Genomic DNA, 15,513 nt, shown 5'->3' on the forward strand with positions numbered 1-15,513 from the left:
TTATAAATCTGAGTCATGCAAGACATGAAGGTGTGAAGAGAAAGTGGGGGCTACAGATGCTCGAGATCAGAGTCGAAGAATGTGGAGCTGGAAAAGCACAGTCAGGCAGCATACGTAGAGTAGATAAATCGATGTTTCGGGCATAAGCACTTCATCAGGAAGGCGGTTTGTGGGCCAAGGGGGCTGAGAGATAAATGAGAAGGTGGTGTGGCAGCGGGGAGGTTAGCAGGGATTGCGATAGGTAGATGAAGGTGGGGTTGAAAGTCATTTGTGATGAAGGGAGACAGAACGCCTCATCTACTGCATCGATTAAACCCAATGTGGTCTTCATTACATTGGCGAGACAGGATGTCAACTTGCAGATCATTTCAGAGAACATCTCTGGGACAGCCACATTGAACAACTCCATCGCCTTGTGGCTGAGCACTTTAACTCCCCTTCCCACTCTGCCAAGGGCATGAGTGGCCAAGGTCTGCTTCATCACCAAACCCAAGCCACCAGAAGCCTGGAGGAAGAAAGCCTCCTCTTCTGCCTTGGCCTCCTCTTCTGCCTTGGATCATGGTGGATTTCACTATTTCCCCATTTCCCCTAATCCCACATTATCTCACTCCAACCTTCCAAGTCAGCACCGCCCTTTTGAATGTTCCCATGTGTCCACCTTCATTCCTGCCAATCTGGTCCACCCTCCTCTCCGACTATCACTTTGAACCCCACCTTCATATTCTTATTAGATGAAAGGAGTCAGCTTAGAAAAATGTGTTGCAGTAAGCCAGTGGATTCAGAGAAATGTAGGACCCAGCAAAGGATGACCAAGAAACTGAGAAGAAAATCAAAAAGAGAAAAGGCGTGCAAACGAAAGAAAAACATAAAGACTGCCAAAAAGCGTCTATCAATGTATTAAAAAAATAAAAACAGGGTCAAATGTGGAACAGTTGGTGTGCGTTCAGGATAATTTATTGCAGAGAACAGAGAAATTGCAGGGAAAAGAAACAGTTTTTTTGTGTCTATCTTCATGGAAGAATGACCAGAAATTCTTCCAGAAATACCAAGTGACCATGGGACTTGTGTAAGTAAAGTCTAAGATCATTTTAATCAATGTTAAGGTCATCTTTGAAAAGAAAGCTGGATTGAGTATTTATAAATCTGACAGATCAGATGTACTTCATACAAGAATTTCAGAGGAAGCAGCAATAGACATACTGATAGTATTGCGGATTTTCACTTTATTTTCCGACACATTCCTGAAAGGGATTTAGCCAATCTGGACAAGGCAAAGGTTATAAATATTATCCAATAGTTTAAGAAAGGATGAAGATGGAGAATGGTGAACAACAGACCAGTTACCTTGTCATCCGCAGTCGGGTGTCTGTTGGACACGATTACAAAGGACATGCTACTAGATATATAGAAGGCAATAACATAACTGGGGAGTGTGAGAATGTACCGATGAAAGGAAAACCAGAAGTGGCAAACTTTTTTTGGAATGGTTTGAAGATGATTCTTGGAGACAAAGGCAATGAAGAACCAATGCATACCGTGGAGTTGGATATTCAGGAGCTTTTTTAAACGAATTCACACAGTAAGCTCATTAGAAAAATTAGAATGAGAGGTATTGGGAAGAACATATGCAAATGGTAAAGTAAAAATTAGGTTTACATTTTTGTTCATGTAATTATAATATAGAGGATGTCGTGAACCAGTTGCATCGAGTGTTGTTGAGACTAACCTTAGAGTATTGTGTATCGTTCGGAATCCCTATCTCAGAAAGAACATACTGACGACAGAGGAACTGCAAAAGGTATCATCCAGATTAATTCCTAAAATGATTATCCAAATTAATCCCTAAAATGGCAAGATTGTCTGATGTGGAAACTCAGCCTGTGAACTCGAGTTTCAAAACATGAGAGGTAATTGCAGTGAAACATAGCGGGGACTCAATAACAGAGGGACATGGAGAAGTACAAGTAGTAAAAGTAGAACAGAATGATCAGCAAACAGTTAGTGCCCATGAGAAACCAAGGGGCAATCTGTGTGTCAAGCTGGAGAACATTGATGGACTGTTACATGAGACCTTCCCATCTATTTTACTTGGGAGAAGGAGGAGGCAGTTACAGAATTCAAGAAGATGGACTGGAAAACTCTTTAACAGATTGATGTAAAATACGAGAAAGGATTTGAGGCTTTGTTCTGTACAAATTTGGACCAATCTCCATGTCTTAATGAGTTGTATCACAGTTGGCTGTTGGGGTATGAATATTTTAATTAAAATCTGACCATAGGTGAGGTGCCAGAGAACTGGAGAACTGCTAATATGATTCCACTTCACAGTTAGGGTGGGAGAGATAGACCAGGGAACTATAGATGAGTGAGTGTTAGATCACTGTTAAGGAAACTATTGGAGAAATTAGGGAAGGAGAAAATTTAACTCCAATCAGAGTCACAAGGTTTGATCACTATAATCATTATGACTTTATCAGAAGGAAGTCACATCCAATGGGTTTGATTGAATTACTTTGAGGAGGTCGATTGTTTAGTTTTGTAGGAATGCCTTTGTCAAATTTCCACCTGAGAAACTGAAAAATAAATTAAATCTCACAATATGAAGGATAACTTGACAAGTTACAATGAAAATTATCTTAGTAGCAGGAGGCAGAGGGTGGTGGGACAAGGCTGTTGGTGTGACTGGAGACCAGTGTCCCCTGGTGTACCACAGGGATCAGTGCTGTGTCCCTTATTGTTTGTGTTATTCACAAAAAAAAATATGTGAATGTGGAGGGGGCTAGGTGGAGAGTGTGGGAGGTGTCATAAGTAAGTGTATGTTTAGCATAAAGATTGGTTAGGTGGTTAGCAGTGAGGAGGAAGGACTTATGTTACAGGAATATGCAGATGGAATGGTCAGATGGGCAGATCAATGGCAGATAGAATCTAACCCTGATAAATATGAGGAGGCGCACTTTGGGAGAAGGAACCAGGCCGCGGGGGGGGGGGGGGGGGTCTCAATGAATGGCAGAACACTGGGAACCTCAAAGTGTGCTTCTCCACACATGCCTGACTGGACAGGTTAGATTAGATTACTTTACAGTGTGGAAACAGGCCCTTCGGCCCAAGAAGTACACACCGACCCGCCGAAGTGCAAACCACCCATACCCCTACATTTACCCCTTACCTAACACTACGGACAATTTAACATGGCCAATTCACCTGACGTGCACATCTTTGTGACTGTGGGAGGAAACCGGAGCACTCGGAGGAAACCCACGCAGACACGGGGAGAATGTGCAAACTCCACACAGTCAGTCGCCTGAGGCGGGAATTGAACCCGGGTCTCTGGCGCTGCGAGGCAGCAGTGCTAACCACTGTGCCACCGTGCCGCCCACAAATGGACTAGTGGGCGGCACGGTTAATGGACTAGTTAAAAATTGGACCTTGAGTGTTGTGTTTCCTAATCAGGGCGTAGATTATAAGAGCAATATAGGGCTTTGGTTCAGCCAAAATGGAGTACTGTATGTAGTTCTGGGAGCCACATTCCAGGAAGGATGTGATTGTATTGGAGAGAGTGCAGAGGTGATTCACCAGAATGTTCCCTGGGATGGAGCATATCAGCTATGGAGAGAGGTTGGATTAGCTCGGGTTGTTTAGTTTGGAGTAGAGAACGCTGAGGAAGATGCGATTCAGAAGAATAAGATTCTGTGCGACATGGACAGGGTGAATAGACAGAAGCTGTTCCTTTTAGTCAGAGTGTCGAGAACAAAGGAGCACACTTTTAAAATGAAAAGATTGAGGTTCAGAGAGAATTTAAACTTTTTTTCACCTAGAGGATGTTTGGTTCTGGGATTACTTCCTGAGAGGTGAATTATCCCGGTAACCTCACAATCGTTAAAGAGTACTTGGACGAACACTTGGAAGTGTCATAACATTCCAGGCTACGGGCCTGGTGTAGAAAAGTGGGACGAAGATAGATCGTGCTTTATTTCTGTTGGCACAGAGTCTATGCTCCTGTGAGTGTATGGTGTGGAAGGTCAATTATTTACCAGTTTAAGGAAGGAATTGATGAGTTTCTGAAGAGTATATTCACAAGGGTTATAAGAGTGAACTGTAATAACTTGTTAAATTATGTCAATGTGAGAAATATGAGAAAAAAAGTGCAGCTTCCGTACAAACTGAACCCAGAGAATGGAGAAGGGTAACCGGGAAATGGCAGAACTATGAAGCCACTACTTCAGTTCTGTCTTCACAAAACTTTCTAACAATACCAGGAAAACCAAGCCTGGTGTGGGAAAATGATAGAGTACAAGGAACATAGAACATAGTAAGTAAATGGTTCAGGAGAAATTATTGGGTTTGAAAGTAATGGGCATAGACAACACTAACAGAGTTATGAAATGGCAATTATGTTTGAGAAACAGGCTGAGAGATAAATGAAAGAGAGGCAATGGATATAAAAATTTTGATTTTTAGAAATATTTTGGTAAAGCTCCAAGCCCAGTTTGCAAAATCAAATATTAGTGGAATGGGGCTAATATATGGCCATGTTTCTAGAATGGGACAGCTTGCAGGAAACAGTGAATAGAAATAAACAGACTCGTCAATCAACAGCCTGACATTGTCTGTAAGGCATGATTCTATAAGGATGTCGTTACACATCTAGTCAAGAAACGTTACGGACAATTAAACAATTCACTGGGGGAAGAGATTCCACAAATAACCCCTTCCTCCATGATGGAAAAGCCCAGCACTTTAGTGTATAAGATAAGGCTGATTCATTCGCAACAATCTTCACTCAGAAGTGCTGAGTGGATGATCCATTTCAGACTATGTCCCAGATTCCCCATCACCTTCACAGGATATCTCCTGTCTCATCAGCAGGATGGACACAGCAGAAGTGGCTGCACAGTGGGATACATTTGGAAGGGAATTGCTCTGGGAATGCTCAACAGTGGCTCCGTATCCCATGAAGTCTCATGGCATTAGTTTACACATGGGAAAGGAAACCTCCTGCTGATTAGTATGTACCAGCCTCTCTCAACTGATGAATCAGTACTCCTCCATGTTGATCAATACTTGGAGGAAGGACTGAGGGTAGCACGGACGCAAGATGTACTCTGGGTGGGGGAATTCAATGTCCACCTCCAAGAGTATCTCAGCTACAGCATTACTGATCGAGCGGACCGGGTCCTAAAGGATATAACTGCTCGACTGTACTGCAGCAGGTGGTGAAGGAACCAACAAGAGGAAAATACATATTGACCACAGCCTAACTAATCTGCCAGTTGCAGAAGTATCGGTCTATGACAGTATCGGTAAGAGTGACCATCGCATAGTCATTGTGGAGACAAAGTCACACCTGCACATTGAGAATAGCCTCCATCATTGTGGGTGGTACTATCACTACAGTTGTTATGGGGGATTTTAACATGCAGGTAGACTGGGAGAATCAGGATGGTATTGGGCCACAAGAAAGAGACTTTGTGGAGTGCCTCAGAGATGCATTCTTAGAGCAGCTGGTGCTGGAGCCGACCAGGGAGAAGGCAATTCTGGATCTGGTATTGTGTAACGAACCAGAATTGATCAGAGACCTCGAAGTGAAGGAGCCATTGGGAAGTAGTGACCATCATACAATAAGCTTCAATCTGCAATTTGAGAGGGAGAGGGTACAGTCGGAAGTGACAGTACTTCTGTTGAATAAAGGGAATTATGGAGCTATGAGGGAGGAGCTGGCCAAAGTTCAGTGGTGCAATACCTTAGCAGGGATGACCGTGGAGTGACAATGGCGGATATTTCTGTGTATAATTCAGAAGTTGCAGGATCAGTTCATTCCTAAAAGGAAGAAAGATCCCAGGAGAAGGCATGGGCGGCCGTGGCTGACAAGGGAAGTAAAGAAACATATAAAGTTAAAAGAGAAAAAGTATAACATAGCTAAGATAAGTGGGAAAACTGAGGACTGGGAAGCTTTTAAAGAGCAACAGAGGATTACTAAGAAGGAAATACGCAGAGGAAAAATGAGGTACGAAGGTAAACTGGCCAAGAATATTAAGGAGGATAGTAAAAGCTTTTTTAGGTATGTGCAAGGCAAAAAAATGGTTTGGACAAAAATTGGGCCCTTGAAGACAGAAACAGGGGAATATATTACTAGGAACAAAGAAATGGCAGAGGAATTAAATGGGTACTTCAGATCCGTGTTCACATGGGAAGACACAAGCAATCTCCCTGAGGTAACAGTGGCTGAAGGACCTGAACTTAAGGGAATTTATATTTGCCAGGATTTGGTGTTGGAGAGACTGTTAGGTCTGAAGGTTGATAAGTCTCCGGGGCCTGATGGTCTGCATCCCAGGGTACTGAAGGAGGTAGCTCGGGAAATCGTGGATGCGTTGGTGATTATTTTCCAGAGTTCAATAGATTCCGGGTCGGTTCCCGAGGATTGGAGGGTGGCTAATGTTATACCACTTTTTAAGAAAGGTGGGCGAGAGAGAGCAGGTAATTATAGACCAGTTAGTCTGACCTCAGTGGTGGGAAAGATGCTGGAGTCTATTATAAAGGGTGAAATTACTGCACATCTGGATAGTAGTGACAGGATAGGACAGAATCAGCATGGATTTATGAAGGGGAAATCATGCTTGACTAATCTTCTTGAATTTTTTGAGGATGTCACTCTGAAGATGGACGAGGGAAATCCAGTAGATGTAGTGTACCTGGACTTTCAGAAAGCTTTTGATAAAGTCCCACACAGGAGGTTAGTGAGTAAAATTAGGGTGCATGGTATTGGGGGCAAAGTACTAGATTGGATTGAAAATTGGTTGGCTAATAGGAAACAAAGGGTAGTGATAAACGGCTCCATTTCGGAATGGCAGGCAGTAACCAGTGGGGTACTGCAGGGATCCGTGCTGGTACCACAGCTTTTTACAATATATGTTAATGATATAGAAGATGGTATCAGCAATAACATTAGCAAATTTGCTGATCATACAAAGCTGGGTGGCAGGGTGAAAAGTGATGAGGATGTTAGGAGATTACAGGGAGACCTGGACAAGTTAGTTGAGTGGGCAGATGCATGGCAAATGCAGTTTAATGTGAATAAATGTATGGTAATCCACTTTGGTAGCAAGAACAGGAGGGCAGACTACTACCTCAATGGAATCAATTTTGTATAAAGGGGCAGTACAGAGAGATCTGGGTGTTCTTGTACATCAGTCAATGAAGGCAAGCATGCAGGTACAGCAGGTAGTGAAGAAGGCTAACAGCATGCTGGCCTTCATAACAAGAGGAATTGAGTATAGAAGCAAAGAGGTACTTCTGCAGCTGGTGAGACCACACCTGGAGTACTGTGTGCAGTTCTGGTCTCCAAATTTGAGATAAGACGTTCTGGCTATTGAGGGAGTGCAGCGCAGGTTCACGAGGTCAATTCCTGGAATGGCAGGATTACCGTACACTGAAAGACTGAAGCGACTGTGCTTGTATAGTCTTGAGTTTCGAATATTGAGAGTGGATCTGATTGAGACGTATAAGATTATGAAAGGATTGGACACTCTGGCAGTAGGAAACATATTTCACTGATGTGTGAGTGCCGAACCAGAGGACACAGCTTAAAAATACGGGGTAGACTATTTAGGACAGAGCTCAGGAGAAACGTCTTCACCCAGAGAGTGGTGGCTGTGTGGAATGCTCTGCCCCAGAGGGCAGTAGAGGCCCACTCTCTGGATTCATTTAAGCAGTAGTTGGATAGAGGTCTCAAAGATAGTGGAATCAAGGGTTATGGAGATAAGGCAGGAACAGGATACTGATTAGGAATGATCAGCCATGATTATATTGAATGGCGGTGCAGGCTCGAAGGGCTGAATGGCCTACTCCTGCGCCTATTGTCTATTGTCTATTGTCTATCACAGTGCTTAATAGGACAGACTTCGAACTGATCTAGCAGCTCAAGTCTGGGTGCCCATAAGGTGATGTGGTCCATCTATAGGAACAGAATATTACACCACACAACCTCATGGCCCGGTATATCCCCCTCACAACAATTACCATCAATACAGAGGTTCATCATTGGTTCAATGGAGTGTGCAGGATGGCAGGAGCAGCACCAGGCATACCTGACAATGAGGTGTCAGCCTGGTGATGCCACTAAACAGGACGACTTGTGCACCAAACAGCATAAGCAATAAGAGATAGACAGAGCTAATTCATCCTACAAGCAAAGGATCAGATCTAAGCTCTGCAGTCCTTCCACACCTAGTCTAGAAACGTTGGAGACAATTAAAAAACTCACTGAAGGAAGAGATTCCACAAATAACCCCTTCCTCCATGATGGAAGAGCCCAGCACTTAGGTGTATAAAATAAGGCTCGTCCATTCTCAACAATCTTCAGTCAGAAGTGCTGAGTGGATGATCCATTTCAGCCTCCTCCAGTGGTCGTCAGTAATTCAGTTATCAGTCATCAACCAATTTGATTCAGTCCTGAAATGGTTATATCCTGAAATGGTTAGAGATAATGGATACTCCAAAGGGTCCATACTCTGACAACATTCTGGCAATAGTACTGAAAACGTGTGCGCCATAACTTGCCACTCCCTTAGCCAAACTGTTTCAACACAGTTACAACAATGGCTTTCCCCGATGATGTGGAAAATTACCCCAAGTATCTTCTGTATATAAAAAGTAGAACAAATCCAATCCGGCCAATCACCACCGCATCAGTCTATTCGAGATCATCAGTAAAGTGGTGGAAGATCTCACTGTTTTTAAGCAACTCTTGCTCAGCAATGCCCTGGTCAATGACGCCCAGTTTGGGCTCCACTAGGGCCACTCAGCTCCTGACCTCATTACCATGGTTCAAACATGGACAAAAGACCTGAATTCCAGAGGTAGGGTGAGAGTGATAGCCCTTTAAATCAAGGCTGCATTCGACCAAGTGTGGTATCAAGGGGCCTTAGCAAAACTGGAATCAATGGGTATCAGAGGGAAACTCCCTGCTGGTTACATTCACACCTGACACGTCGGAAAGTGGTCATGGTTGATGAAGGTCTGTCAACTCAGCTCCAAGTCTGTAGGAGTCCCTCGAGCAATGGCCGAAAACTTCTTCAGGGCTGCTTCGTCAATGACCTTCTCTCCATTTTAAGGTTAGAAGTGGGGATGTTCGCCAATGATTGTACAATGTTTTGCAAAAATTGTGGCTCCTCAGACACTGAAGCAGTCCATGTTCAAATGTGACAAGATCTGGACAGTATCCAGGCTGAGAAGTAGCAAGTATATTCAGGCCACACAAATGCCAGACCGTGACCATCACCAAAAAAATACAATCTAACCTGCCCCTTGGCATTCAATGGTGTTACTATCAGTGAATCCCCCAGTATCAAATTCCTGGTGGGTAATCATTGCTCAGAAACTCACTGGTCTCGCCACATGAACACAGTAACTATAAGAACAGGTCCGAAGCTAGAAATACAGCGGCGAGTAACTCACATCCTGACTTCCAAACGTATGTCCATCATCTACACTGCATAAGTCAGAAGTGTGATAGACGACTCCCAATTTGCCTGGATGAGTGCAGCCCCAACAACACTCAAGAAGCTTTATACCATCCAGAACAAAGCAACCAGTCTGACTGTCCCTTCATCCATAATGCTCCACCATCCACGCTCAGCAGCAGCAGTGTTTTACTGTCTACATGCTGCAATGAAATAATTCACCAAAGATCCTCAGAGACCACCTTCCCAACTCACGACCACGTCTATCTAGAAGGACAAGGGCTGCAGATGTATGGAAATACCATCATCTTTAGGTTCTCCTCCAAACCAGTCACCATCCTGACTTGGAAATATAACACCACTCTTTCATAGTCGCTGGGTCAGAATCCTGGAATTCCCTCCCTAATGGTATTGGAGGTCAACAGCAGCAGGTGGACTGCAGCGTTCAACAAGGCAGCTCACCACCACCTTCTGAAGGGTAATTGGGGACGGGCAATAAATACTGGCCAAGCTACTGACACACAGATTCACGAAATAAATAAAATACAAATTAACAGAGGAAGTTTGCTGAGGTGTCGCAGGGATCAGTGCTTGGGGCCCAGCTATTCACAATGCCCTTTAAACATTTGGCTGCGGGAATAAGATACAATATACCCCAGCCTGCTGACAGCACTAACGGATGTGGGATTGTCAGTGGGTGAGGAGGATGTAAAAAAGCACCGAGAAGACTAAGACAAGTGGAGTGAATGGGTAAATACGTGACAGATGGAGAACAATGTGGATAGAGGTGACCGTGTGCCCTTTGGTGGAAACGATAAATTGGCAGCCTACCATTTGAAAGGGATTGGTTGAAACATGTTGATTTACAAAGGAGCGTATGGTACTTTTTGTTGTTTCATTCTGCATAAACATCTGAGCTTCCTGCAGCGCTGTGAGTTCTGCAAGCAGAAGTCAACACTAGGAATGACATTGCCACGCTGACCAGAGTACATAGAACCAGCAATGGGGGAGCTATAACATTGAAAAGGATCTGGATCTCCTTGTACACCAGTCACTGAAAGCAATGTTGCAGGAAAGAAAGCAGTTAGAAAGAAGATAAATGGTGTGCTGACCTTCATTTCAGGTGGATTTGAGTCCAGGAGAAAGGGTGTCTACTGTAGCTGTACAGGGACTTGGTGAGACATCATCTCATACATTGTACAGTATTGTGGGCAGTTTTGATCTCCGTATCTAATAAAGGACAAACCTGACATTGAGAGAGAGCAGTGAAGGATTACCAGACTGATCTCTAGTATGGCAGGCTTGTTGTGGGAGCAGAGTTTCGGGTGACTGGGCCAGTATTCCATGGGGTTTCGGAAAATGAGTGGAGATCTCAGTGAAATATACAAAACTCTGACAGGGTGAGACAGATTGGAAGCAGGGATGATAATTCCCCTGGCTGGGACATCTAAAACAAGGAGCCACAGTATTGGGTTCAGGCAGGTCACTCTGCATTGAAATGAGAATAACTGGCTGCACTCACTGACTAGTGAACCTGGGGAATTCGCTCGCATCTGGAAACCAAGATATTGATTACAAATAAGGATTTAGAGACAGTAAAGGGATGGTGGGAGAGCAGGAGTACGGTGTGGAAATGAAGTCCAACCATCATTACATTGAATTGTGTAGCAAACCCGATGGACCAAACGTACGACTGCATCGCCTATTTTATAGCTCCCCAAGGTTACTCACATTAACGGATATGTATATTGTGTGGGGTAAGTGCATTGCGGAGATGTTTTCCATGCACTAGAATGGGGGTGGCTCAATGTGTTGTATGACCTACTCCTCTCCCGATGTTTCTGTGCAGTCTGTGGAAAAGCTCTGTAAATGTTGTCACAAGCTCTCAGATGTTAGGAAGGAGGTTTCTGCAGGGTGGCCAGGACTGTGTTCCCATTCCCTTTTCCGACATTGATGCTGAAGCTGGGTGTTCTGTCCGGTTTCATCCTTTCAGACCTCGGAGTAGTTTGATACAAATGAGTGCCCTTGCTTGGCCATTTCAGAGACCATTGAAATGTTTATCACATGCCTTTAGAGTCAGTTTTAGGCCATCCCAGGAAATCACAGGCGATTCACTTCCTAAAAGTATATTGGAGAAGGCAATTCTGTTTACAATCCATATTGGCTTCAAGGTCACTGTTACTGACCCCAGATTTTAGATCTCGATATTTTATTAATTGTCTTTGACATCCACCCGCTGCCAGAGCATTACCCTGGTCTGGATTAGTAATCCAGTGACATTTCCACAATAGCACCATCTCCACATGGGGACCTGTCAAAAACCACACTGAGCAGGTTATTTCTGTGCTGCTTGATGGCTCTGTCAAAAAGAACTCCCACCAATTTGACTGTCATGATGGGAATGAGGAGGTGGTAATTGGTCAGATTGTAATTATTCCCGTTTTAGCGGACAGGCCATAGCTGAGTAATTTTCCACATTGCCAGGGAGATGTCAGAGTTGGAGCTTGGATGAAAAAGCTTCCCCAGGGACACTGCTTGTTGTGTCGCACAAGGCTTCAGTTCTATTGCAGGAATGGGGTCATGGACCATTATCTTTGTCGTTTCTATTGTGTTCAGCTGTTTCTTCATGTCACGTGCAGTAAATCAAATTAGTTGAAGACTGGCATCTGTGATTCTGTGGACACCATGAGGAGGGTGAGGTATATCATCGATTCAACACTTCTGGCAGAGGATGGTGCAGATAAAACATCCTTCTCTTTTACACTGATGTGCAGGTCTGTTCCATTATTTTGGATGGGGATGTTTGTGGAGCTCTCTCCTCTAGTCATTTGTTTAATCGTCCATCACCATTTATAACTGAATGTGGCAGGACTGCAGGGCTTCGATCAGATCTGTTGATCAAGTACGGTAGCTTTAATGAGTTAGCATCAGGTTAAAGTTCATTTGATTCTGACTCTGACATGTTCACCCACACTTGTCACTGAGCCATAGGTGGTATTGATGGTAATGGCAGACTGAGGTGTTATCCTGGCAAATATTACAGGTTGTGGTTGAATGCAGGTCTGCTTCTCCTGATGCTATGGTCTACAGCACTACATGAATACGCAGTTTCGAGCTGCAATATCTGCAATACAATTCTGCTGCCAATTCTCACTGAGACCCTTTCACCCATCAGCCCTGCACTCAGTGACCTAACCTGGTTTCTGATATGGTAATACTTCCATTTTCAAACTCTCATTCTGCTGAGGGTCTGTCTCCCCGGGTCTTGCTTCCAATCTGACCCATTCCGCAAAAGCATTTAACTGATCTTAAATTCAGATGTTTAATTCAACTGAATCTTTTTCGTTGAGAAATACCATCTTCTGTGTTTGAAGTGAATGTATTTCCTCTGTTTTTCTCCCAGACCATGACTAAAAGCTCTGTAGTGTCAGTGATGCCAGCCTTATGTAGTTTCAGGGCCAATGAATTCTCTGGATTCCCAATCATCTTCTCCACATTGTATGTTTTCTTTTCTGGTTTGATGCCTTATCACCCATGGCTGCCTTGTTCTTTCATGAGTATGTTTCATCTTCTTGGGGTTTCATTCTGGTATTATCTTCCGAATTATCTCCTGAAACTCCTCCCATTGCTGCTCCATGGTCTTTCCTGCTCAGCTCCCCTTCCAATTAACTCCGACCAGCTATGCCCGCATGTCTGTGTAGTTACATTGCTTAATTATAACCACATTACATCTTGAAGACAGCATTACTTCTAAACTGAGAGAGGGAGTTTTGAGAGATGGGACATGAAGAATAATTGGTAGATGTATTAACTAGATACAAAGGGAGAACGAGAGAGAGGATACAGATATGGAGATGTGGAAAATGGGAAAACTTGATTATCGAAAAAAGTCGCTGTACTTCACTCAATGTTTTGGCAATTCCTGTGTGCTGTAGTCCTTTGTACAGTGCACGTACAACAGAGCAATATGTTCAAATGTTGGGTCTGATGCCATAACTTTTCTCTCAAATAATATGCCAGACATTAGTTTTGGAAAGAACTCAGCAGGCCAATACATTTAATTGCTGTTAGAAAGGGGATTAATTGAAACAAGTTGGGACACGAGAGGCAAAAAATATAACACACATACCAATAAGAATGAGAGATTAGAGTTGGGAATCCCAGAAAAGGGGAACGTTGAAAGAAAGGGAAGGTACCACTTCAGATGAGGATCAAATAATGTTTTAATGCTTTATAAATGTTATGCATCATGTGCACCATTTTCCGTTAACTGTGTCTCCATTGTTCATTCAGAATGTGTTGTACACATATGGACAACCAACATTGTCTGAACACACACTGATTAAACAGCGTATATAAAATCATTTTTCCTCCATTTCAAACTCTCCTGCTGTCATGCTACCAGGAGACATGAACGCCAACTGGCCACCAAAAGACATGACCCACTATCAGTAGTTTCCATACATACAGATAAAGGAGGACAGCACGTTCACTGTGACAATACACACTTCCTTGGACAAAGCCATGCACAAGTTCTTAGAGGCATGATATTATAACCAGAAGTCCATCAATAAACACATCAGTTTAGATCCTACCTACCTTCCCTTGGGAAAAAATGTCATCACACACCTTACGAAACCAAGACCTATAAATAGAAAGACAGGACATAGCACCAGTGCGTCACCAGAGAATCTCACTGATGATGTTACCTAGTCATGGTGAGGAAACATCTGAAAACAAACCTTCAAGCTCAGCGAGTTAAATTGCATACTTATAAATGGTTGTTTTTCTCTTAATAGTCGAATTTGGGACATCTCTGTCACTCATGTTTTAACAGAGTACGAGGAGAGGTGAGCTTTTCTGGCTGTGTGGTTTTAATTAACAGACGGGTTTGACATCGACATCATAACGGTTTGAGGGCTTGTCGTATGGGATTTGAACAGATTTGGGGTACTAAAGTTCCCAGGAGATTCCATCACTTGGCAGTTAGTGACCTAGATCATCAAGTAAAACAGGTGACAAAATTCATTTAATTTTGTTTCCTTGTGGTTGGTTAAATTAAAAGCAATGGCTTTCACATTACTAAAGAGGTTCTGAGGTTTGAAGATGATTCCCAAGTTTGCCAAGAAAGTGTAGAAAGACAAAGGAAGGGCATAATTTTAGAATTATCATGTAGATTAGAATTGGGTTTCACCAGAGACAAAAGGAAAGCTGTCACCATAATGGAGTTGGTCAAGCACTTTGGTGTATCAGAGAAGCAGGAAACTGCAGACGAGTTAGAAAAAACTTAAATTGCAAGTGTGGCAACTGAGGTTAGAAGGGAGAGACAGTAAGAGAGAGAAGATAGAGAAAGAGAAAGACAGGAAAAGGAAGAGAGGGAGGATTTGAAATTCAGACGTTTGGAATTAGATAAGAAAATTAAATTAGCAGGATGAAGATGAAGAGAGAAGGTAGGGATGTATAAAACTATGTTAATACATTGCCATATTCCTGTGAGAAAAAGGCCAAATCTTTTTTAATTTCATTTGCAAAACTGGCTCGGCAGATGGTGTGTCCAGTGAACTTGTGGGTAATGCTAGTTCAGACTAAGATGGTTGGCACAGTTTGAGAGGTATGTGCAGTGCTGTCACATGAGGGAGCAAGAGATTATGCAGATGTCTGACAGGCTATTTTGAGTGCTTATGAATTGGTACTAGAAGAATATAGACAGTGGTTCAGAAATATAGAGACGGAACCAGGTCAGACATATATTGAGTTTGAAAAATTAACCACAGTCATTTTGATAAATGGGTGCAGGCCTTAAAAATGTTCAAGACCTGTGAGGCCCGAACGGAGATTATGCTGCTTGACGTTTAAAGACTCACTTCCAGAGATGGTAAGAATTCATGTGAATGAACAGGAAGTTCAAGGAGTGAGAATTGCGACAGAAATGGCAGATAAATATGCATTAGTGCATGTGATGAAATTTAGCTTCTGGGAGGATTTTCATCCTGTGAGGGATAGAAATTGGGAGAACGGGAGATCCTACACTACAAAACATTGAGAAAAGCACACT

This window comes from Chiloscyllium plagiosum, unplaced genomic scaffold, assembly GCF_037043375.1.
Source record: "Chiloscyllium plagiosum isolate Xiang-an unplaced genomic scaffold, Cpla_swu_hap1 HiC_scaffold_51, whole genome shotgun sequence".
Taxonomy (NCBI): domain Eukaryota; kingdom Metazoa; phylum Chordata; class Chondrichthyes; order Orectolobiformes; family Hemiscylliidae; genus Chiloscyllium; species Chiloscyllium plagiosum.